This window comes from Giraffa tippelskirchi, chromosome 7, assembly GCF_054371585.1.
Source record: "Giraffa tippelskirchi isolate mGirTip1 chromosome 7, T2T-mGirTip1v1.2.pri, whole genome shotgun sequence".
Lineage (NCBI taxonomy): Eukaryota > Metazoa > Chordata > Mammalia > Artiodactyla > Giraffidae > Giraffa > Giraffa tippelskirchi.
Window position 1 is genome coordinate 116,127,400 of NC_137281.1, and position 25,191 is coordinate 116,152,590.

Genomic DNA, 25,191 nt, shown 5'->3' on the forward strand with positions numbered 1-25,191 from the left:
GTACATAGGAGACATTCAAGACAGTTTTGATTGTACGTGTAATTTATTTAAACATGGGAAGCACAAGTATAGAGGCTAATGGGCCCTTCTGGATAGAGAAAATTAATAGATGCTAAATCTAGTCTTGTTTAACATTTTATAATTGATTTGGAGTGTTCTGGCAAAGTAAATGAAACCAGAATTTTCTGGATATTGAAATATCAAAGCAAGGAGATTCTCTGTGTTGTCCTTACACAATTTGGAAGAAAAATATCAAATAAGTGCTGCTGTTAACCATTGTAAGATGATGCAAAAGAATGACACTTACTAAGATCATTGGTATCTAGAAAGAAAACTTTCTATCCTCATTCAAAATTCTGATTCATTCACCTTAAGAAATGTACTAGAGCTGGAGAAAGTTTAAAGGAAAATGTCTGAAACAAATCAAGGGTACGAGGTTTAACTGAACAGCTTTAGATATTTCCTCTTTAGGAAAATTAAAGCTAAGAGTACTTGTGATCCAAGTCTATAAAGTTCATTCTCTCAGTCTACAGCAATCTGCTGAATACCACCTACATGCCGTCTCAAACTCTGGAAGAAGTTCTGAGGATACAATAAATAAGACACAGCTTCTGCCCTCAAGAATATGAATTTTATATATATACACACACACATATATATATATTTATTTGGGTTTTTTTAAGAGACTTTTTCTAAAGACCTTTTGGACTAGTCATCTTCCAGTTTGGAGTGCCTTAATGAGGTTTCCTGAATAAAAACCTAACATAGAATGACAAGTCTTAAATTGATTCTGTTCTAAATACTCACTGAAAAACATAAATATGAAATATACCTTTATTTTGAGTTATTTGTGTTCATTGCAGTGACAGATATATTTGTGTGAAAATCAATCCCTTTAATAGTCATTAAAATAAAAATCCCTTTGAGAGAATAAATGAAGTTATAATCTAAGACTGTATCTTTTCTTTTAACCATATTTTTATGCTAAATTAAGATATTAATAGAACCAAAAGGTTTAAGGGACTTTCCACACACAAAGACAGTTGACTTACAAACTGTTACAAATTTTTATATTTGTTGAAACTTTTGAAGCCTGATAATCACATGTATTTATGAAAGTGATGACTAATGTGTTAGTTTTTCCAATTATGAAAGTAGTATATATTCATCATGAAAGTTTTGACAGATAGTCATAAATGTATGAAAAAGAAAACTAGCACCAGTAATCTTACTACCTAAAAATAAACATTTTGGCTTATTACTTCTTATTTTTTCTGACACCTTCTTTTTTTATTATTGTTTAATCAAATTTTGACCCCACTGCTTACACAATTCTTAAATAAGGAAACAGTTTACAAATAATGCTGCAGTGAATATTCTTGACTATAGTTTTGTGTAGATTATTAAAATTGAAATTGCTGGCTTATGAACCATTGTATATTAAGGATATTAACTATTAAAATGTAATTGTTTCAAGATTGCTGTTTATTATTTAATTTTAATATTTTATAAGTAGTCTGATCTGTCTACGTCTTTGCAGCTTATGAAATTGCTATTTTGCTTAGAAAGAACTTCCCAGTGCCCCTAGCTGCTGAATAATCCATGTGTATTTTCCCTTGATATTACTCATTTCATTTTTCACATATAACCCTTTAGTCCTTCTGGACCAAGTATATACGTTTATTTTTGTAAATAAATGTCTTAAGATAAGGAACTAATTTTAATTTTTTCTAAATGGTTAATTATCCCCATCTTATTTATTGATAATTTTTTTTTCACAATACTAATGTAAATGTACCTTTTATCTTACTAAAGCCCTTTGGACTCAGTTTTCTTCCTCTGTATTTTTCTGTTCTTACTTTAAGACCATAGTATTTTTAAGTATTTTAGTCAGTAAATGTTTAAAAAGCTAAAAATTAACATCAATGGGACCAGCCTTCCCTCATCATCCCTCTTTTTCAGAAATTTCCATGGCTTTATTTTCATACCAATCAATTTTTTATGATGCTTGGAATCACTTTTCTAACCTTGTATTGACTGTTTTATAAGAAATTAATACTGAAATTTACCAAAATGCTTTTTGGGCATCTGTTAAGATTATTCAGTCCTTCTTCTGTGATCTATTAATATGATACATAATGATAGTACCTAATATAAACCGTTATTTTATTCCTAGAATTAATGTCTTCTGCATGTCAGGATGTGTACTCTTTTAGCATACTGTTGATTTCTCTTTTCAAGTATATTTTGTAGGATCTTTGCATCTATTTTCATAAGTGAATTTTCTTTTTTGTGCTATCTTTGTCAGGTTTTGATATCAGGGTTAGGCCAGCTTCGTAACTGAATTGGAACTCTTTCCCTAATTTTCTGTGCTCTGGAACAGTTTATATAGCATGGGACTTACTTGTTCTTGAAAGTTTTAAAGAACTCAGCTATAATACCATCTAGGCCTGGAGGCTTTGTTGGAGGTAAATCTTTGACAATTTTTTGTATTTTTTCCTGGTTAGATTTTTTTACTTCATTAATCTATTTTGATCATTGGTTTTTCCTGGAATTCATTCAGATTTTCAAATATATTGGCATGATATTACATATAGTATTCTCTTACAAATTGAGTGTCTTCTTTATCTGTTATATCCTTTTTTATATTTCTAGTTTTATTCATTTGAATTTTCCTTTTTTTCCAAATTATACTTAACTATAATTTATTTTTATTGGTTTTCTTTTAAAAAACAAAGATTGATATGTCAGTTTTATTTTTTTTGTCTTCCATCTCATTTTTAGGTGCCTTTATTTTTGTTATCCTGATTTTTTTCAGGTTTTCTCCTTACTAAAGATAAGAACATTTCCTACTTAAGGACATTTGTATCTATGAATTTGCCTCTTATATTTCTGTCTATATTCCTTAGGTATGGATACGGTTGTTACATTTACCATTACTTTCTAATTGTGTGCAATTATAGCTTTGATTACTCCTTTGTCCCAAAATACTTAGGAACTTTTTATGTGCTTGAGGGAGTTGGACTTTTTTTTTTCATTTTTGCACTTAATTTCTAGTTATATTACTGGGTTGGCCAAAAAGTTCATTTGGGTTTTTCTGTAACATCTTACCCAATATATTATAGTCAAAGAATGTGGCTAATTCTGTTTTTTATTTTTTATAATTGTTGAGGTTTACTTTCAGCCTAACACATTATCAATTTTATAAATATTTCTCCACACTCTTTTTTTGCACTGTACATTAGCTTATATTGATAAACACTAAATCTACTTTGCTGTAATTTTCAAATTCTGCAAAAAATCCTTGCTCTTTTTTCTGTTTAATTAGTTGAGCACAAGTAGTGTGTTAATCTCTTACAAAAGTAATGTTTCTCACAATTTCTTATACTATTTTTAATGGGTTTTTGCTTCTGTCTCTTCAAGACAGAAAGCATTCATGATTGTTTATCTTTATGATAGTTAAAACCTGTTCTCAACCAAAAAAAAAATCCTTTGTCATATTAAATGTATGTTGTGTTAAATTCTGATATTAATATTTGTAACCCATCCTGGTTATCGGTCTAATATAAGTGTATATTTGTCCATCCTTTTAGTTTCACCATTTATATCATTTTGTTTTAGGCAGTTCACATTATTACATTTCTAAAAGTTGTAATCTAACATTGTCTCTGGTCTTAAAATCTGACTGATAGAAGAAGCTGGTGAATGAACCAGTCCCAGAACACACAACTAGCAACAGAGATGGCAGCAAACACAGTTCCTGCTGCTTTTTCCTCCTGCATGATAGAGAAACACAAGGATTAATCTTAAGTACATTTCTTACAAAATAATATGCAGCCTGTTTTAGCATTTCTGAAAATCTGTTTGCTTTCATTCTGGGTAGAATCACAAATGTTCAGATTTATAAACTTCACAACTTTGGCTACAGTGTTTCCTGGGACACAAATGTCCAAATCCATTTTTTAAAAAATATATTTAATATTTTAAGGAACATGATTGTTTTGCTTTTCAGTTTGTATATAGTCATTAATGTTGTGATTCTTTTGTACTTATGCATCTAAGTTTGTAATTTCTATTGTGTTAATCAGTGTAATTTAAATTCTGAGGACAACCTTGAAGTTAGAAATAGATTCTAGTAACATATTTAAGAGCTTTAAATAGTGAACATTTCGTGAGTTAAATGGCATATAAATGTTCTCCACCTGCTTAAAATCTAGCTCAGACCTAAACATGTGGGCAGAATTTATAAATTTCTTAAATATATATTGTTTAATGTTAGATCATCAGTATAAAGTAAATGAAAGCAGATATTATTCCTGCTTTATAGGTGAGGTCCTTATGATTCAGAAATAATTGTTCTGGACAAATCTGAAACCAGAATTTCTGACCTCAAAGCTGAACTCTTTTTACGTTAATCCCTGTCAACTCTAGAAACTTGTCCCAAATGCTGTTCTGTTTAAAATTAAAAATTTTGGAGTAGCATTTTCCAAGCCTTAATTGTATTTTAAATATATTTAACTAACTAGAAATAGTAAACTAAAACATAAAAGTGATCAGTTTCAGCATTATTAAATTATGTTCTTATTTGACAGCTGAATATGTATATTAAATATACCTAAGACATAAACTGGCAAAAGATTTTTACCATTTAAATTTACATTAATAGTTGTAATGTCTGAGTTGTTACCCTAAATACATTGTCTAGCCTTTAAGTTACAACTTTTCAGGTGCGGTTTTTTTTCACACTTTCTTGGTGTGGCCTGTTTCACAGAGGAAGCCTTATTCTGGTTTTCTCTTTTCCCTATGTTTCCAGTGACTTGATTCTCAAGGGGCTAGTTGATAATCTGTCTTTCCTCACCTTCTCTATGTTTCACAACATTAGTCCTTTCACAGAGTGCTCTTTTTTCCCTTCTCAACTTTTTATAGTAAAAGAGAAAGCAGTAATAGTACAATGGCAGAATAAAGGTAGAGTTATAATTACTGTATCAGGAAAGGAATTAGTTCTATTATTTGACGCATTTGTAGAGAAGGCTGACTGGTCCGAAATTATGCCAACTGTACTAACACATGTTATAGTCATAACAAACAAACTCTCCTAATTTAAAATCAGTCCTTTCCATTAACCCCCACCCCCCCATGGAAACTGCATGTCTATGAACCCAGCTGCTCCATATCTTGAATCTTTTAGTTATCAATTCGTCACTGCTCTTATTACCTTAACTTTTTTGTCTGCTCCCAACATACATTGCAGTTGTTAGGCACTGATTACTTTTCTTTTAGCTAACACTGTTAAGACTTCAACTTTACTACTCCTAAGGACAAATTAAAGTTTTTAAAAATAAATTGAGTGCATTAATTCACCAAGCATTATATACACACAGTCCCTACTCTCAAATAAGAGAAAGACACCAGTAAAGAAATGGGTGCAAAGAAAGAGTTACTAGTTCATCTTGGTGAATTGAAATCAGACATCACAGAAGCGGTGACTTGTATAAAAACTGAGACATTTACCAAGTGGACTAGGGATTCAGAAAGGGCATTCTAGGTGGAACGTGCAGTACTTAATGCACAGAGGCTTATGATCAGAGTTCAGGAGAAGATATTGGAGACCAGGCTGAAAAAGTTAGACTACTTCCACATGTAGGTCATACAGGGTCACTGAAAACTTAAGCAGTAAAAACAACATCACCAGGAAGTGAGAAACTGTAAAATTAAGGAGAGAATTGGTATTTAGGAGTTAGGAATAAGAGCCCTCCAAAAATGAGGTACAATTTAAAAGAGAAACAAGAAACTACATTGTGTGATAATGTAAGAAAAGAGATTATTTTGAGAACGGAATTCACTCCAGTCTCCTGTGCCTCAGGCAGCTCAAATAAGAGGGAGACAAGAAAAAGTCGGTTAATAGGCCCGCAGACTCTCTTGCCAGAGCAGTTTCTGTATTGTACTGGGGAATGAAGCCTGATTTCAATGTCATGAAAGGTAAACAGATGGTAAGTAAAGAACTTGAGTAGAGACTTGTTTTTAAAGGGTTAGAGAAAGAAAAAGTAGTTAGAACTAGAGGCCCAATGTAGTGAGAGCAGTTTTTTTTAAAGTCTCATCCATTAAGTATCAAGTTAATTTGCATATAGCAATATTCAGTGAACAGTAGTTGCAACAAGAAGGAAATCAATTTTTCTTTCGCCAGCTCTGTGATATCAGTAGGGATCCAGGCTTCTAAGTCCCCACTCCACCACCCATAATCCTTAGTCTGGTTTTACTTGTGTTATATGCTGTGCTTAGTCACTCAGTCTTGTCTGACTCTTTGCAACCTCATGGATGGTAGCCTGCCAGGCTCCTGTGTCCATAGGGATTCTCCAGGCAAGAATACTGGAGCAGGTTGTCATGCCCTCCTCCAGGGCATCTTCCCAACCAAGGAATCGAACCCAGGTCTCCCACATTGCAGGTGGATTCTTTACCATCTGAGCCACCAGGGAAGCCCAAGAATACTGGAGTGGGTAGCCTCTCCATCCTCCAGAGGGTCTTCCAAACCCAGGAATTGAACCCAGGTCTCCCGCATTGCAGGCAGATTCTTTATTATCTGAGCCATCAGGGAAGCCCCTGGTTTTACTTACTGCCATCCAAAACGAGCTACTATAGCTAAGGGGAGAGCTAAGAAACTTAGAATTCAGATGCATTAAGGAAGGGAGAAAAAGGTTGAAAATTACTGATTTATGTTGTTACTTACTTAAAATTAATCATCCTGTCTTCTGCTGGTTTTCTAAATTACCATTTAAACATAGTATTTTTCTCCCTCTTCCCAAATAGATACTTAAACAAAACTTTGCACTAATCCTTGCTTATTATAAAACCACACTAATTCATTTATTTTTATTTGTGATAAAATACACACATAAAATTTACCATTTTTAAGTTCATAGTTTGGTCTTGCTAAGTACAGTCACATTGTTGTTCTACCATACCACCATACATTCAGGGAACTCTGCTTGTAAAACTGAAACTCTTACCCATTAAACGAAAGCTCTCCATTCCCTCTTCCCCCAGCCCCTGGCTGCCACCATTGTACTTTTCTGTCTGTGAGTTTGAAGCAGAATCCTACAGTATGCTCCTTTTGGAATAGCTTATTTCAATCAGCATAACGTCCTCAAGGTTCATCCGTGTTGTAGCGTTTTCAGAATATTCCATTATGGGTATTCACCATTTTGTTTTTCCATTCGTCTGCTGATGGGTACTTAGGTTGCTCTTCTACATTTTGGCTGTGACGAGTAATGCTTCTGTGAACATGGGTGTGCAGAGTCTTTTCAGGATCTACTTGCAGTTACTTGGGGTATATGCCCAAAAGTAGAATTGCTGGATCATATGGTTCAGTTCAGTCGCTCATTCGTGTCCGACTCTTTGCAACCCCATGGACTGCAGCACACCAGGCTTCCCTGTCCATCACCAACTCCCGGAGCTTACTCAAACTCGTGTCCATAGAGTTGGTGATGCCCCAATCATCCCATCCTCTGTTGTCCCCTTCTCCTACCTTCAGTCTTTCCCAGCATCAGGGTCTTTTCCATATGGTAATTCTATTTTAATTTTATGAGGAACTATCATACTGTTTTTCATAATGACTGCACCATTTTTTAGCTTCACAATCAATGTATAAGTTTCTCCATTCCTTGTCAACCCTTACTATTTTCTGGGGTTTTTGATAGTGGCCATTTTAGTGGATGTGAGGTGCTATCTCATTGTGGTTTTGATTTGCATTTCCTGAATGATTAGTGGTATCGAGCATATCTTCATATGCTTTAGACCTATTGCATATCTTCTCTGGAGAAATGTATTCAAATTCTTTTACTATTTCTGAATTTCGTTGTTTTTATGTTGTTGAGTTCTAGGAGTTCTCTATATATCGTGAATATTAACCTCTTTTCAGATATTTTTTGATTCTGCAAATAGTATACACTATGTGTTGATTATAACAAATTAAAACAGTCTGAAAATGAAGCATCAAATTAAATCTTTCTTTATTCACCCCTTCATCTCACTATCTTCTTGAGATTTAAGTTTTCCTAAAGCTTAAGTATTTAAACTTTATCTTTCTATTCTCTTTTTCTGTATACATGAATCCTATCAGTTATTCATAAGGTTTTAAGATTCAAATGAAACTATACTGTATATATTGTTCTTACTTTTATCACTAAGCATATATCTTAGGTAGCTCTCCTTGTCTGTATATGTAGAGTTATTATGGTTTTTTTAACTGCTGCACAATATTTCATAATATAAATATTCCATGGTATGTGTTTGTATCTGTGTGTATGTGTGTTTAGGCCTTTTATTGGTGGGCCTTTAGGTAATTCCTGATTTTTCTACTATTAAAAATGCTGTACTCAATAGCCTTGAATTCAATGTCTCTGAACTTGTGTACTTCTATACTTCTTTTGAAGTATAGACTATGATTGAGTCCTGGACATTGGAGGGATTAGGAATGCTGACCCCAAGCAGCCAAAAATCCACTGTAAATTTACACTTGGTCCTCCATATCCTTGGTGGTACATCTGGGAATTTAACCATCCAAGGATACCATAGTACTGTAGTAGTATTTATTTTAAAAATTCTGTATGTAAGTGAACCCATGTAGTTTAGACTTAGGTTGTTCAAGGGTCAAAGATGCTTATAAGGGTCAAAGGTACTTATAAGCATCAAAAGCTATAGTTTATTGATTTTAATTTAATTTTTGGATGATTACAATCATGATTATAAAGCATAAAGAGTATACAAAGAAGAAATTCCATCTCATCTTTTTCTTTCAGCCATCCATTTTCTATCCCTGTAGGCAACAAATCATGTTAGTTTCTTTTCTGTCATTCGAGCAATGTTTTGTGATAGTGTACAGGTAAGCACTATTACATATTTTTATTTCTGCTTTCTTTACATACCATCTACATGGTTTTTTACTTTGCATTTGTTCACCCAGCAATATATCCTGAGATCTTTCCATAACAAACCATTAATTATTGTCTTAATACACTGACATTTCTTTTTCTTGGGGATGGTTTTAATCACTGTACAATGTTACGAACCTCTGTCCATAGTTCTATTGTCGAAACTCCAAGAGCCAGTGCTTTGTCTTGACAAAGCTCTGTTAGTTGTTGCCCTGCTTCATTTTGTACTCCAAGGCCAAACTAGCCTGTTACTCCAGGTATCTCTTGACTTCTGATTTTTGCATTCCAGTCCCCTGTGATGAAAAGGACGTCTTTTTTTGGTGTTAGTTCTAGGAAGTCTTGTAGGTCTTCATATAACCATTCAACTTAGCTTCTTTGGCATTAGTAGTTGGGGCATGCTCTTGGATTACTGTGATATTGAATGGCTTGCCTTGGAAACGAACAAAGGTCATTCTGTCATTTTTGAGATTGTACCCAAGTACTGCATTTCAGACTCTTTTGTTGACTATGAGGGCTACTCCATTTCTTCTAAGGGATTCTTGCCCACCGTAGATGATATAATGGTCATATGAATTAAATTCTCCCATTCCAGCCCATTTTAGTTCACTGATTCCTAAAATGTCAGTATTTACTGTTGCCATCTCCTGTTTGACCACTTTCAATTTGCCTTGATTGATGGACCTAACATTCCAGATTCCTATGCAATATTGTTCTTTACAGCTTCAGACTTTGCTTTCGCTGCCAGACACATCCACAACTGGTCATTGTTTCTGCTTTGGCTCAACCTCTTCATTCTTTCTAGAGCTTTTTCTCTCCTCTTCACCGGTAGCAAAAGGCAAATATCTTTTTGCTTTTTCATACTGTTCATGGGGTTCTCAAGGCAAAAATGCTGAAGTAGTTTGCCATTCACTTCTCCAGTGGACCACGTTTTATCAGAACTCTCCACCATGACCTGTCAGTCTTGGGTGGCCCTACATGGCATGGCTCATAGTTTCATTGAGTTAGACAAGGCTGTGATCCATGTGATCAGTTTGATTAGTTTTCTTTGATTGTGGTTTTCATTCTGTCTGCCCTCTGATGTATGAGAAGAGACTTGTGGAAGCTTCCATTGGGAGGGACTGGCAAATCTGAGTAAGATGGTGCAGTAGAAGGATGTGTGCTCATCTTCTCCAGTGAGTGTCCAGGAATCTCCCACAGAGGTGTGGGTTGAGAGTGGCCTGCCAAGGGGTCACAGGCACTGACAACCAACAGTCCTGGGAGCTGCAACATGCTGGCGTAAGTCCTTTTGAAGGAGGTCACCATTACCACCATTACCCTTATGAGGTTTGTAACATTGTACAGGAGGCAGTGATCAAAACCATCCCCAAGAAAAAGAAATGCAAAAAGGCAAAATGGTTGTGTGTCTGAGGAGACCTTACAAATAGCTGAGAAAAGAAGGGAAGCAAAAAGCAAAGCAGTAAAGGAACAGTATACACATCTGAATGCAAAGTTCCAAAGAATAGCAAGGAGAGATAAGAAAGCCTTCCTAAGTGAGCAGTACAAAGAAATACAGGAAAACAATAGAATGAGAAAGACTAGAGATCTCTTTGAGAAGATTAGAGATACCAACGGAACATTTCATGCAAAGATGGGTACAATAAAGGACAGAAACAGTATGAACCTAACAGAAGCAGAAGATATTAAGAAGAGGTGGCAGGAATACACATAAGAAGCATGCAAAAAAGATCTTCATGACCCAGATAACCATGATGGTGTGATCACTGACCTAGAGCCAGACATCTGGAGTGCAAAATCAAGTGGGCCTTAGGAAGCATCACAACGAACAGAGCTAGTGGAGGTGATGAAATTCCAGTTGAACTGTTTCAAATCCTAAAAGATGATGCTGTGAAAGTGCTGCACTGAATATGCCAGCAAATGTGGAAAACTTAGCAGTGGCCACAGGACTAGAAAAGGTCAGTTTTCATTTCAATCCTAAAGAAGGGCAATGCCCAAGAATGTTCACACTACCACACATCCATTTCACATGCTAGCAAAGTATTGCCCAAAGTTCTCCAAGCTAGGCTTCAACAATACATGAACTGAGATTTTTCATATGTTCACGCTGGATTTAGAAAAGGCAGATCTACTGGATCATCGAAAAAGCAAGAGAATTCTAGAAAAAATCTACTTCTGCTTCATTGACCACACTAAAGCCTTTGACTATGTGGATCACAACAAACTGGAAAATTCGTAAAGAGATAGGAATACCAGACTTCCGTAACTGCCTTCTGAGAAATCTGTATGCAGGTCAAGAAGCAACAGTTAGAATTAGACATGGAACAACAGACTGGTTCCATACTGGGAAAGGAGTATGTCAAGGCTGTATATTATCACCCTGCTTATATGCAGAGTACATCATGTGAAATGCCAGGCTGGATGAAGCACAAGCTGGCATCATGATTGCAGGGAGAAATATCAATAACCTCAGATATGCAGATGACATTACCCTTATGACAGAAAGCAAAGAGGAACTAAAGAGCCTCTTGATGAAGGTGAAAGAGGAAAGTGAAAAGCTGGCTTAAAATTCAATATTCAAAAAATGAAGATCATGGCATCCAGTCCCATCACTTCATGCCAAATGGATGGGGAAACAATGGAAACACTGACAGACTTTCTTTTCTTGGGCTCCAAAATCTCTGCAGATGGTGACTGCAGCCATGAAATTAAAAGATACTTGCTCTTTGTAAGAAAAGCTATGACAAACCTAGACAGCATATTAAAAGCAGAGACATTACTTTGCAGACAAAGGTCCATATAGTCAAAGCTATGGTTTTTCCAGTAGTTATGTGTGGACATGAGAGTTGGACCATAAAGAAGACGGAACGCCAAAGAATTGATGTTTTCAAACTGTGGTGTTGGAGAAAACTCTTGAGAGTCCCTTAGACTGCAAGGAGATCAAACCAGTCAATCCTAAAGGAAATCAACCCTGAATATTCATTGTAGGAACTGATGCTGAAGCTGAAGCTCCAGTACTTTGGCCACCTGATGCAAAGAGCCAAGTCATTGGAAAAGACCCTGATGCTGGGAAAGATTGAAGGCAGGAAGAGAAGGGGACAACAGAGGACAAGATGGTTGAATGGCATCACTGACTCAGTGGACATGAGTTTAAGGAAGCTCCAGGAGATGGTGATGGACAGGGAAGTCTGGCATGCTGCAGCCCAGGCGTGGCAAAAAGTTGGACATGACTGAGCAACTGAACAGCAACACTGGCATACCTCATTTTATTGTTCTTTGCTCTGTTGTGTTTCACAGTTACCTCACTTTTTACAAATTGAAAGTTTGTGGCAACCGTGTGTTAAACAAGTCTATTGACACCATTTTTCCAGCAGCATTTCCATGTCCCTGTAGTAATTTTTAAGGTGGGGGAAATTATTTTGACTCTTCTGGATCTCTTGAATTTCTGTATGGATTTGAGCATCAGCTTGTCTGTTTCTGTAAGGAAGGCAGTTGGAATTTTCATAAAGATAGCATTGAATCTTTACATCAGTTTGGGAGTTTTGTCATTTTTACAGTATTACTTACTTCAATCCATGAACATAGATCTCTAATTTATTTCAAGAATGTTTTATAGTTTCAATATATACATTTTGTACTTTTAAGCTTATCCTGGGGTTTTTAATGATACTGTAAATGGAGTTGATTTTTAGTTTCATTTTTGATTGTTGCTAATGTATAGAAAGGACCAATTTTTATATGTTGATCTTGTATCCTGTAGTCTTACTGAACTAGGTTATTAGCACTGATAATAGTTTTATTTAGTACATTCTTTAGGATTTTCTGTATATAATATGTCACCTGAAGATAGAAATAGTTTTACCTCTTCCTTCCTAAGCTGTTTTTTATTCCACTTTGTTGCCTAATTGCTCTGTTAGAAACACCAGTACAGGTGTTGAATGGAAATGATGAGCAGACATTTCTGTCTTTTGCCTAGTTTCAAGGGGGATTCCTTCAGTGTTTCATCATAAACTATGATGTTAGCTACAGGTTTTCCATAGATAATCAGGTTGAGGAACTTAGATTCTATTACCAGACTGTCGAATGTTGAGTTTGTCAAATTCTTTTCATGCATCTGTTCAGATAATCTTGTCAGATTTTTTCTATTATTATGTTATATTATGTTATTGATAGATTTTTGTATATTGAATCCATTTTATATTTCTGAGATGAATCACATTTGGTCATGATGTATTCTTTATATATGCTGACAGACTCAGAATTTGCAATACTTGCAAGTACTTTGCAAAAAATACTTGCAAGTATTTTATTAAGGATTTTTGCATCTGTAATCATAAGGGATATTGGTCTATCCCTTTGGTCTTCCTTTGATGTCTTTGTCTAGCTTTGAAATCAGGTAAGGTTAGCTTTCAGGATGAGTTTACGAAGCACTCCATCTTCTATTTGTATGCAAGAGTTTATGAAGTATAGGTATTAAGTCTTTAACTGTTTGGTAGAATGCACCGGTGATGCCATCTAGACCTGAGCTTTTCTTTGTAGGTATTTTTAAAATTTAATTTCATTTGAATTTAATTCAGTCTTTTTATAGGTCAGATTGTCTTACTCCTTTTTGAGTCTACTTTGGTAGTTTGTCTTTCTAGGTATTTAGCCATTCGTATAGGTTATTTAGTTTGTTGGCACACAGTTTTTCATGGTATTCTCTTAGAGTTCCTTTTACTTCTGTAAGATTGGTAGTAATATCTCTCCTTTATTCCTGATTTTAGCTGATTCTTCTCTGTTTTTTTATTTTGGTCAGTTTAGCTAAAGATTTACCAGCTTTCTTGATGTTTTCAAAGAATCGATTGGCCTCATTAAATTTTTTTCTATTGTTTTCTATTTCCCCTTTTTATTTTATTTATTACCACTCTAATACATATTATTCCTCTCTTCTGCCTGCTTTGGCTTTGATTTTCTCTTTTCTAATTTCTTAACGTGGAAGATTATTCATCTGAGACTGTTCTTCTTTTTTAAGGTAGGCATATGCAGCTGTAAATTTTCCTCTAAGCCCTGCTTTCACCTTATCCCATATTCAGTATGTTGGGTTTTCATTCTTATTCCTCTCAATGTATTTTCTAATTTCTCTTGTGATTTCTGCTTTGAACCATTTGTAATTTCCATATATTTATGAATTTCCCATTTACTTTAGTTGATTTCTAATTCAATTCCGTTAGAAATTCCATTAGTTGAAGAAAATACTTTGTATAATTTCATTCCTTTTAAATGTATTGAGATTTGTTTTATAACCTAACGTATGATCTGTCCTGGAGAATATTCCATGTGTACTTGAGAAGAATATATATTCTGCTGGTGGGGGGGGGAGTGTTCTATAGTCTACTATTTCTGTTTGGTTTATACTGTTGTTTGTTGTATATTTCCTTGTATATCTTCTATTTAGTTCTGTGTATTATTGAAAATGGAGTATTGAAACCTCCAATTATTATTATTAAATTATCTGTTTTTCTCTTCAGTTCTATCCATTTTTATGTGTTGAGCTTTGTTGTTAAGTACATAACAGGTTATGATTGTCATATCTTCCTGATGGATTGACCCATTTATCATGAAATGATATCTTTCTTTGTCTCTAGTAACAATTTTAATCTTGAAGTCTATTTCTGTGATATTAAAATTGGCATTTTCAGGCTTTTGGCATGCTGTATCTTTTTCTGTTTTTTTTAATTTTCAACCTATGTGTGTATTTGAATGTTTAATATGTATATAGTATGTAAGTGACATGTATCATAGTTTGATCACATCTTATTCGAAATCCATTCTGCCTGTCCTTGCCTTTTATTGGGAAGTTTAATCCATTTATGTTTACTGTAACTACTGATAAGATTTATGTTTGCTGTTTTAAAGTATTATCTTGTGTGGTTGTCCTGGAGATTACAGTTAACACTTATTTGAATTAAACCCAACTTAATTTCAAAAGTATATGAAAACTTTTGCTCCTATCTATATCTGTTATCTCCCCCACCCCCATTCATCTTATACCTTGTGTGCCCATTCAACATGGTTTTATGTTTGGTACTTTATGTAATTGTCTTTTAGATGAGATAGGAGAATAAAGGAGTCACAAACAAAAAAAATATATTTACACTCTATTTTATATTTACCTATGTAGTTACCTTTAGTGGTAGTCTTCATTTCTTCACGTGAATTTGAATTACTGTTTAGTGTCCTTTAATTTAAGCCTAAATGACTTCCTGTAGGACCAGTGTGCTACTGAAGAATTCTCTCATATTTTTGTCTGGTCATTCTGTTCAGACTTCTCTAAGTGGAGAAGTCTCAGTTTGCTTAATAGTCAGCTGTTGATTGGACAGAGATTTCCTTAAACATCTTGAACCAATAAAGCAGTCTTTGCCAGAGGGCTCTGTGTGCAAGTTGGGGTACAGCATAAATACTCCAGCAACTGATAACCCTTTCTTAGCCTTTACTTCCTACTTTTGTGGACCTTCAAGTTTAGCAAAAGGTTAGATCTTAGGGACTTCTTGGGTCTTGAAATGCACACAGCTCTTTTCATGTATATGGCCTTCCAGATTCCCAGAAATATGTTAGAGCTTTTCAAAGCATCCTTGGACAGCTTTGGTCAGTCTGTTGTTTGCCCCAATTGATAGCCACTGTCTCACTGTTTTTTTGCCTTTTGTTTTTAATTTTTTAATTAATTTATGTCAGCTGGAGGATAATTACTTTACAATATTGTAATGGTTTTTGCCATACATTAACATGAATTGGCCACAGGTATACATGTGTCCCCCACATCCTGAATCCCCCTCCCACCTCCCTTCCCACCCTATCCCACTGGATTGTCCCAGAGCACTGGCTTTGGGTGCCCTGCTTCATGCACCGAACTTGCCCTGGTCATCTATTTTGTGTATGGGACTGTACATGTTTCAGTGTTGTTCTCTCAAATCATCCCACCCTCACCTTCTCCCACTGAGTTCAAAAGTCTGTTCTTTACATCTGTGTCTCCTTTGCTGCCCTGCAAGTAGGATCGTCAGTACCATCTTTCTAAATTCCATATATATGCATTAATATACAGTATTTGTCTTTCTCTTTCTGACTTCACTCTGTTACTATACAGAGTGAAGGCTCTTATAATAGGTTCTAAGTTAATCCACCTCATGAGAACTAACTCAAATGCATTCCTTTTTATAGCTGAGTAATATTCCATTGTGTATATGTACCACAACTTCCTTATCCATTCATCTGCTCTGGGCATCTAGGTTGCTTCCATGTCCTAGTTATAAATAGTGCTGCAGTAAACATTGGAGTACATGTGTCTATAAATTTTTTTTAATAACTTCTTTCTTCCACTCTTCTATCCCCACAAAGGGGAAAACTTTTCTTTTTTCAGGGGGCAAGTTCCAACACAGGTTAAATACAGCCAGTAGGTGGTGTGCACATAGGACCACCACACAATACAAATAATGAGTCTTTGGGATGAGGCTTCACGAGAGCTCTAGTTGTGTTGTACTTCTTCTGGTGGTCACCAGGCTGAACTAGGTATATGGGCTGTCACTTTTCGAGGCTACTACTGGGGAATGGGGTATCAAACTAGGGTAAGTTAAAATTGATACAAAGCTGTTTCTCCATTGCTGCCTTGTAAATAAAGTCTCAGTACCATTTTTCTAGATTCTGTATATATGCATTAGAATATGATATTTATCTTTCTCTTTCTGACTTACTTCACTCTGTATAACAGGTTCTAGGTTCATCCACCTCATTAGGACTGACTCAAATGCTTTCCTTTTCATGGCTGAGTAGAGGGTGAGATGTATGGAAAGAGTAACATGGAAACTTATATTACCATATGTAAAATAGATAGCCAATGGGAATTTGCTGTATGGCTCCAGAAACTCAAACAGGGGCTCTGTATCAACCTAGAGGGATGGAAAGCGGAGCGAGATGGGAGGGAGATTCAAAAGGGAGAGGATATATGTTTACCTATGGTTGATGTGAGGTTGGAGAGAAAACAACAAAATTCTGTAAAGCAATTATCCTTCATTAAAAAGTAAAAATGAAACAAAACTGTCTTACTGAAAAATCAGCCATTTTTCTTGGACACATACTTATCCATTTTCTTCTATTAATGTTTATCACAATGCCTAGATCATAGGCAGCCCTCAGTGTGTGGCAGTAGTTGTTACTCAGAGTCTTCCACAATCCAGGATTTTGGCCTACCTAGTATAATTTCTATTTTGTATAAACGTCTCCCTCCTTATTCCCCCTGTTCATCCTACATCTTAGCTTTTTTTAACTTACTGAGATTTCAGAAGCATACCCTGCTCTTCTCAAGTTTTGCTTACATTCCTCTATATGAATTAACTGTGCCTCACCCCCCTCCCACACTAACATGCATATGATTAAATCTTGTTTTTTAGGGCCCAATTTCAATCCATTTTTTTTCATATACCATTATTTCATGACCTGTGACCTCAGTTAAAATTACTCTTTGATCACATGACACCTTTTTTGTATCTCTGTTATAGCATTCATTTACAGTGTTTTATGTAACTTTTAAAACATCTACTTCTGCTTCATTGGCTACACTAAAGTCTTTGACTGTGTAGATCACAACAAACTATGGAAAATTCAGACCAGCTCAACTGCCTCCTAAGAAACCTGTATATGCAGGTCAAGAAGCAACAGTTAGAATCAGACATGGAACAACAGACTGGTTCCAAACTGGGAAAGGAGTATGTCAAGACTGTATATTATCACCCTGCTTATATGCAGAGTACACCATGTGAAATGCCAGGCTGGATGAAGCACAAGCTGGCATCAAGGTTGCCAGGAGAAATATCAATAATCTCAGATATGCAGATGAAACCACCCTTATGGCAGAAAGGGAAGTGGAACTAAAGAGACTCTTGATGAGGTAAAAGAGGAGGGTGAAAAAGCTGGCTGAAAACTCAGCATTCAGAAAATGAAGATCATAGCATCCAGTCCCATCACTTCATGCCAAATAGATGGGGGAAACAATGGAAACACTGACAGACTTTATTTTCTTGGACTCCAAAATCACTGCATATGGTGACTGCAGCCATGAAATTAAAAGATACTTGCTCTTTGGAAGAAAAACTGTGACAAACCTAGACAGCATATTAAAAGCAGAGACATTACTTTGCAGACAAAGGTCTGTATAATCAAAGCTATGGTTTTTCCAGTAGTTAATGTGTGGATATGAGAGTTGGACCATAAAGAAGACTGAGCACCAAAGAATTGATGTTTTCAAACTGTGGTGTTGGAGAAAACTCTTGCAGAGTCCCTTAGACCGCAAGATCAAACCAGTCAATCCTAAAGGAAATCAATCCTGAATATTCATTGTAGGGACTGATGCTGAAGCTGAAGCTGCAGTACTTTGGCCACCTGATGCGAAGAGCCAAGTCATTGGAAAAGACCCTGATGCTGGGAAAGATTGAAGGCAGGAGGAGAAGGGGACGACAGAGGACGAGATGGTTGGATGGCATCACTGACTCAGTGGACATGAGTTTGAGCAAGCTCCAGGAGACGGTGAAGGACACGGAAGTCTGGTATGCTGCAGTCCGTAGTGTCACAAAGATTCAGACACGACTGAGCAGCTGAACAACAACAACAAATGTAACTTTCATTGAGGTGTAACATTCACATAGAAAAGTACACAACTTGTAAGTGTATAGCTAGATAAATTTTCCCATAGTGAGTATGTTCCTATTACTTGCTTCCATATCAAGAAACTGAGCATCACCATCATCCCAGAGGCCCCCTGTGTCCTCTTGCAGTCACTACCGTTCCCACCATCTCACCCCAGCCATGCCAAGAGTAACTGCTCTCCTGTCTTCTAACACTGTGGTTTAGCTTTGCTTGTTTTAGAACATTATCTGAATGAAATTATATAATGATCAACATTATGTTTGTAAGATTCAGTCATTTTGCTTTCTGTAGTTTTGGTTCATTCATTCTAATTGCTGTTTGGAATTCTGTTTATGAATATCACAATTTCTTTTTCCATTCTACTTTGTATGGAAATTGTTGTTTTTTAGTCACTAAGTCATACCCAACTCTTTTTGTGACCCCACCGACTTCAGCCTGCCAGGCGCCTCTTATCCATGGACTTCCCAGCCAGGAATACTGGAGTAGGTTGCCATTTCCTTCTCCAAAGGATCTTCTCAGCCCAGGGATCGAACCTGCATCTCTTACCTTGGTAGGCGGGTTCTGTATCACTGAGCCATCACGGAAACCTGTGTATGGATGTTAGGTTTTTTATTTGCGTTTCCTTGATGACTAATAAAGTTGAGTCACTTTTTTTCTTTTTTTTTCTTTTTGGCCCATTGGATATCCTTTTTTGTGAAGAATCTATTTAAGTCTTTGTTTATTTTTCTCTTCTGTATAATCATTAAATCATGATTAGAATCTATATAATCATTACCTATATAATAAGGTAAATATATCACACCTCATTTTCTGCCTACATGGTTTCTAGAAGAATGCCATACTGTTTACATCATAGCTATATATATATTTTTTTAATTTGAGACTTTATGAAGCAGATTAAATCGGGAACTGATCAATATTTTTCGGAAGGATAATGATGTACTGCTACCCATCAACATATATGTATTGAATACCCATTGTATAAAACTCTACTTGCCTCATTGGTGATACAAAGAACCACACACTAATGTACTTGCAAATCATCTTCTCTATTCGTTAGTTTCTTCATCTATAAAATGGTGTGAATACACAAAGTGATGTTGGAGTTGTTTGGGTATTTTAAATATATACAGCCTTGTTCCTATCTGATTTACCCTTTTACTCAAATGATTTCAGCAATATTTGAAACTATTGAAGAAAGTTGTGATAAAATCGGATTTGAGCGGAAACTTAAAGAACAGTAATGGTTAATTAAGAATTAATTGAATCAAAGCCCACTGCTTCAGTTTTTTTGTTCATTCTTAATCTGTATGCAGAAACTATATTTATATAATCTGAACATTTTATGTGAAGTTAATTTAAAACCGAGACAACCTAGAGATAAAAGTAAGCACACCAATATAGTATATACTTGTACAAAGTGATATGTATTATTTTTTAATTAAAAAAAAATTACAGTTCAATTTGACCAAAAGGATAATTGTTTTAAATAACTGTTTTATAAACAATAGTGAGAAATCAAGTCTTTCTTAAGAAATAATAAAAGAAGAAATATTTACTTTTTATTATTTAAAAATTGACACAAATTTTTTTCTCAAACTTATTCAGGATTTATCAGTGACTACCCTGAAGTTTATATTTTTTATTAGTAATTTTAAAACTTCAGGATAATATCCTTAACATATCAATCATGATTCATCATGACTGAATCTTTTTCATGGGATTAATCAGTTCAGTTCAGTCGCTCAGTGTGTCGGACTCTTTTCATGGGATTAATACCTAAAGTCATTTCAGCCAGTAATCCCATGAAAAAGGAAAGGCAAGTTAGAAGGAAAAACCTGGTTAGTAAGGTCATAACTGATCGTTCATTTGATATATATGTATACATATATATATATACACACACATGATAGTTTAACTCTTCTTTAAATTAGTTTTGTTGTTTTCAAACTGATCTTTTAGAAAAATTGTTTATTATGTAGTTGCTACAAAAATAAGATTTATCAGCTGAATTTCAGAGGTGATATTTGATCTTAGTCTAAGCTCAACTTAGTAGTACTGTTTAACAGCTCCTAATTTCTCTCCAGGACCTAGACTAAAAGACACTGTAACTAACCAGAGACTTATGCCTTGCTTTTCCAACTGTTCTGTTCTCTGGGACACCAAATCATCATGTACTTTACACTATGTACTTCTGCAGTGTTCTATGAGTGTTCCTACCCAACGCCAGAGCCTGGTGGACTTGAGCCATGCCTCAGACTCAGCTGTGTATCATTGTTCTGCCCAGAACATGAAACAATAAGAAAAATAAAATCTGTTTATAATCAAGGTTAGGCCCTTTCAAAGAGTTTTCTCTCCAGAGATCTAATTGCACCTTAAAATTACTGGAGGATTCCAACAACTGTTAAACTTTCAAAGGCTCAGGCTAATTAGATGTTTGACCATGTTACTTTTGCCTCATTTATGTGTTAGCTAGCAAATATATCATTTTCTTAATACTTGCAAGGGAGTATAATGCTACTATATCCTTGGGACCTTTCTAAATTCCCATATTTTTTATTGTCATCTGTAATACATGAATGTTAATAGTACTGTAGGTCTTAGTAAGGAATAGGCTTTTAATAGAAATTAATACTTTTAAATAAATTCTTCTTTATAAATATTAGAAAAATTTCAGTGATATAGTTTCGGTTGCTTTCCAAGCATTCAGTTTGCTTATACTCACTAGTTAGTAATAAAAGCTCCTTATTTGTAAGATGAATGGGTTAGGCTGGATGACCAAATTCCAGATTCACCTCTTTATGCAAGTTTCTCTTCTATGAAATGTGTGTAATAAAAAATACCTGGTAAAATAGTTTAAGATGGTGATGTAAGATCTTGAACTCACCTTCTCCCATGGACATATTGAGTCTACAGTCTAAACAGAATAATTTCCTCTTTAAAAAACCTAAAGGCTGGCTTAGTGATGACTACAGGTCACAGAAATAGGAAGAAAACCACATGGAAGTAGGTAGGAAAGGCTCATAAACCCCACCAACCTTCAGTCATGAAGGAACTCAAAACCTAGAGGTTCTCACAAGAAACAAAGTGTTCAAACCCACATTGGGCAGCCCATGTTTTAAGACCTGCACCTAAGAGACAAGCCCTCAAAACATCTAACTTTGAAAGCAAATGGGACTCACGTCCTGAGACCCATAAGACTGTAAGGTTCTAAGTAATGGCTATTGGAGGACCCACACACTTGGACTCACCCGCCCCAAGATTCAGCTCAGAGGCAGTCTGTCTTGCCAAGACTTAAGTGAAAGAGGGTCACCTACTTATATTAATAAAAAAATAAATAAAGTGTCAGCCTGGGGGCCAGACATGCAGTTGAAGACACGTGTAGGAGACAGCTGGAACACTCTCCAGGGACAGAGACTGGCATGTGCTGTCTTTGTACTCTCCCTTTGCTCTGCTCCAGAATACCAGTTATCACCCAGAGGAAGCTACTACATGTCGCTTTTTCTTTTCTGATTGCTTTAGCTAGGACTTCCAGAACTATGTTGAATAATAGTGGTGAAAGTGGACACCCTTATCTTGTTCCTGATCTTAGGGGGAATGCTTTCAGTTTTTCACCATTGAGAATAATGCTTGCTGTAGGCTTATCATATACAGCCTTTACTATGTTGAGGTAGGTTCCTTCTGTGCCCATTTTTTTAAGAGTTTTAATCATAAATGGGTGCTGAATTTTGTAAAAAGCTTTTTCTGCATCTATTGAGATTATCATATGGTGTTTATCTTTCAGTTTGTTAATATGGTGTGTCATATTGATTGATTTGCATATATTGAAGAATCCTTGCCTTCCTGGAATAAACCCAACTTGATCATGCTGTATGAGCTTTTTGATGTGTTGCTGAATTCTGTTTGCTAAAATTTTGTTGAGGATTTTTGCATCTATATTCATCCGTGATATTGGCGTGTAGTTTTCTTTTATTGTGTTGTCTTTGTCTGGTTTTTGTATCATGGTGATAGTGGCCTTGTAGAATGAGTTTGGAAGTGTTCCTTCCTCTGCAGTTTTTTGAATGAGTTTTAGAAGGATAGGCATTAGCTCTTCTTCTAAATGTTTGATAGAATTCTCCTGTGAAGCCATCTGGTCCTGAGCTTTTGTTTTTTGGGAGATTTTTGATCACAGCTTCAGTTTGAGTGTTTGTAATTGGGTTGTTCATAATTTCTATTTCTTCCTGGTTCAGTCTTGGAAGATTAAACTCTTCTAAGAATCTCTCCGTTTCTTCCAGGTTATCCATTTTATTGCCATATAGTTGTTCATAATAGTCTCTTATAATCCTTTGTATTTCTGCATTGTCTGTTGTAACCTCTCCTTTTTCATTTCTAATTTTGTTGAGTTGATTCTTCTCTCTTTTTTTCTTGATGAGTCTGGCTAAAGGTTTGTCAATTTTGTTTATTTTCTCAAAGACCAGCTTTTAGTTTTATTAATCTTTACTATTGTTTCTTTCATTTCTTTTTCATTTGTTTCTGTCAGATCTTTGTGATTTTTTCCTAACTTTGAAGTTTTTTTGTTCTTTTTCCAGTTATTTTAGGTGAGAAGTTAGGTTGTCTATTTGATGCTTTTCTTGTTTGCTCAGGTAGGATTGTATTGCTATAAGCTTCCCTCTTAGAACTGCTTTTGCTGCGTCCCATAGGTTTTGAGTTGTTGTGTTTTCATTGTAATTTGTTTCTAGAAATTTTTTTATTTCCTTTTTGATACCTTCAGTAACCTGTTGGTTATTTGGAAATGTGTTGTTTAATCTCCACGTGTTTGTGTTTCTTACAGTTTTTTTTGTCATTGTTGTAATGGTTATCTAGTCTCGTAGTGTTGTGGTTGGAGAAGATGTTCAATATGATTTAAGTTTTCTTAAATTTACTCAGGTTTGATTTATGCCCCAAAATGTGGTCTATCCTGGAGAATGTTCCATGTGCACTTGAGAAGATATATTCTTCTGCATTTGGATAAGACCCACTTCTTGATGTGGGTCTTGGCGATGATTTTTTTAATCTGACAGCAAAGATAGAATTTTTAAAAAGCAAAGATAAACAAATAGAACTGCATTAAACCAAACAGCTTCTGCACAACAAGGAAAACTATCAGCAAAATAAAAAGGCAACTTAGTGAGTTGCAAGTCATATATCTGTTAAGGGGTTAATATTTAAGGTGTATAAAAAATCGACAACATACAACTCGACAACAACAAAAACGTGAATTGATTTTTCATTTGGGTAGAACATATAAATAGACATTTTCCAAAAGAGACATCAAGATGAACCAGAGGTACATGAAAAGATGCTCAGTATCACTAATCATCAGGGAAATGCAAATCAAAAGCACAATTAACTATCACCTCACACCTGTCAGAGTGACTGTTATCAAAAAGACAACAAATAACAAGCATTGGTGAGGATGTAAAGAAAATTGAACCTTTGTGTGCTGTTGGCGGGAATATAAATTGGTATAGCTAATATGAAAAACAGTGTGGAGGTTCTTGAGAAATTAAAAATAGAACTACCATATGATCCAACAATTCTACTTCTGGCTATATATCTGAAAAATGAAAACACTAACTTGAAAATATATGTACTGCCACGTTCACTGCAGCACTGTCTATAATAGCCAAGATATGGAAACAACCTAAGTGTCCATCAGTGAGTGAATGGATAAAGAAATTGTGCATATACACAGCGGAATATTATTCAGCCTTAAGAAAGAATGAAATCTTGGCATTTGTGGCAACATGGATCGACCTCAAGAGCATTATGCAAAGTGAAGTAAATCAGACAGAGAAAGACAAATACAATGTGATCTCTCATACATGTTGCAACTAAAAATTCTTCTTAAAAAAGCTAAGATAGAGATAATTTATTATTGGTTGCAAAAAGGATGTTAATAAAGGCTGGGAAAGATGAGTTAAGTGGGTCAAAGGGTTAAAAAAAAAGTATTTTGAAATCATGCATTAAGTCAGAAGTAGATGCCTTGAATTTGTAGGAGTCCATAACCCAATTAGAACTTTGGTACACAAATTGAAAGCATGTTCTTATGAAGAAAAGCAGTTGGACTTTATACCATTTCATAAACATGTAATGGTATTTTCCTTTATTTTCTACATAATAATATACAGATTATCCTTTCATCAGTCTTTTTATAGGTAGAAATGTGTCATTGCAGTGCTGCTGCTGCTGCTAGGTCACTTCAGTCGTGTCCGACTCTGTGCGACCCCATAGACGGCAGCCCACCAGGCTCTGCCATCCCTGGGATTCTCACAATGAGACAGCTTAATTGCACTCTAGGAGTTATTGTCACCATCCTCATTAACTGGCATTTAGGCAGTAGTGGCTCAGCAGATAAAGAATCTGCCTACAGTGCAGGAGACATGGCTTCAATCCCTGGGTTGGGGAGATCCCCTAGAGAAGGGAAAGGCTACCCACTCCACTACTCTGGCCTGGAGAATTCTTTGCGACCCCATGGACTATATAGTCCATGGAATTCTCCAGGCCAGAATACTGGAGTGGATGGCTTTTCCCTTCTCCAGGGGATCTTCCCAACCCAGGGATTGAACCCAGGTCTCCC

General features: G+C 35.5%; 1 protein-coding gene and 1 long non-coding RNA gene across 7 annotated transcripts in view; both read left to right on the forward strand.

The window, feature by feature from the left end:
- The window catches only part of RFX7 (regulatory factor X7), a 142,867-nt gene that overhangs the window by 100,453 nt on the left and 17,223 nt on the right, over positions 1-25,191 (forward strand). The window lies entirely within an intron of this gene.
- LOC145513536 (uncharacterized) lies at positions 11,273-15,046 on the forward strand. The gene is made up of 2 exons (XR_014059481.1): positions 11,273-12,680; positions 12,799-15,046. It is a non-coding gene; the product is annotated as an uncharacterized LOC145513536 (long non-coding RNA).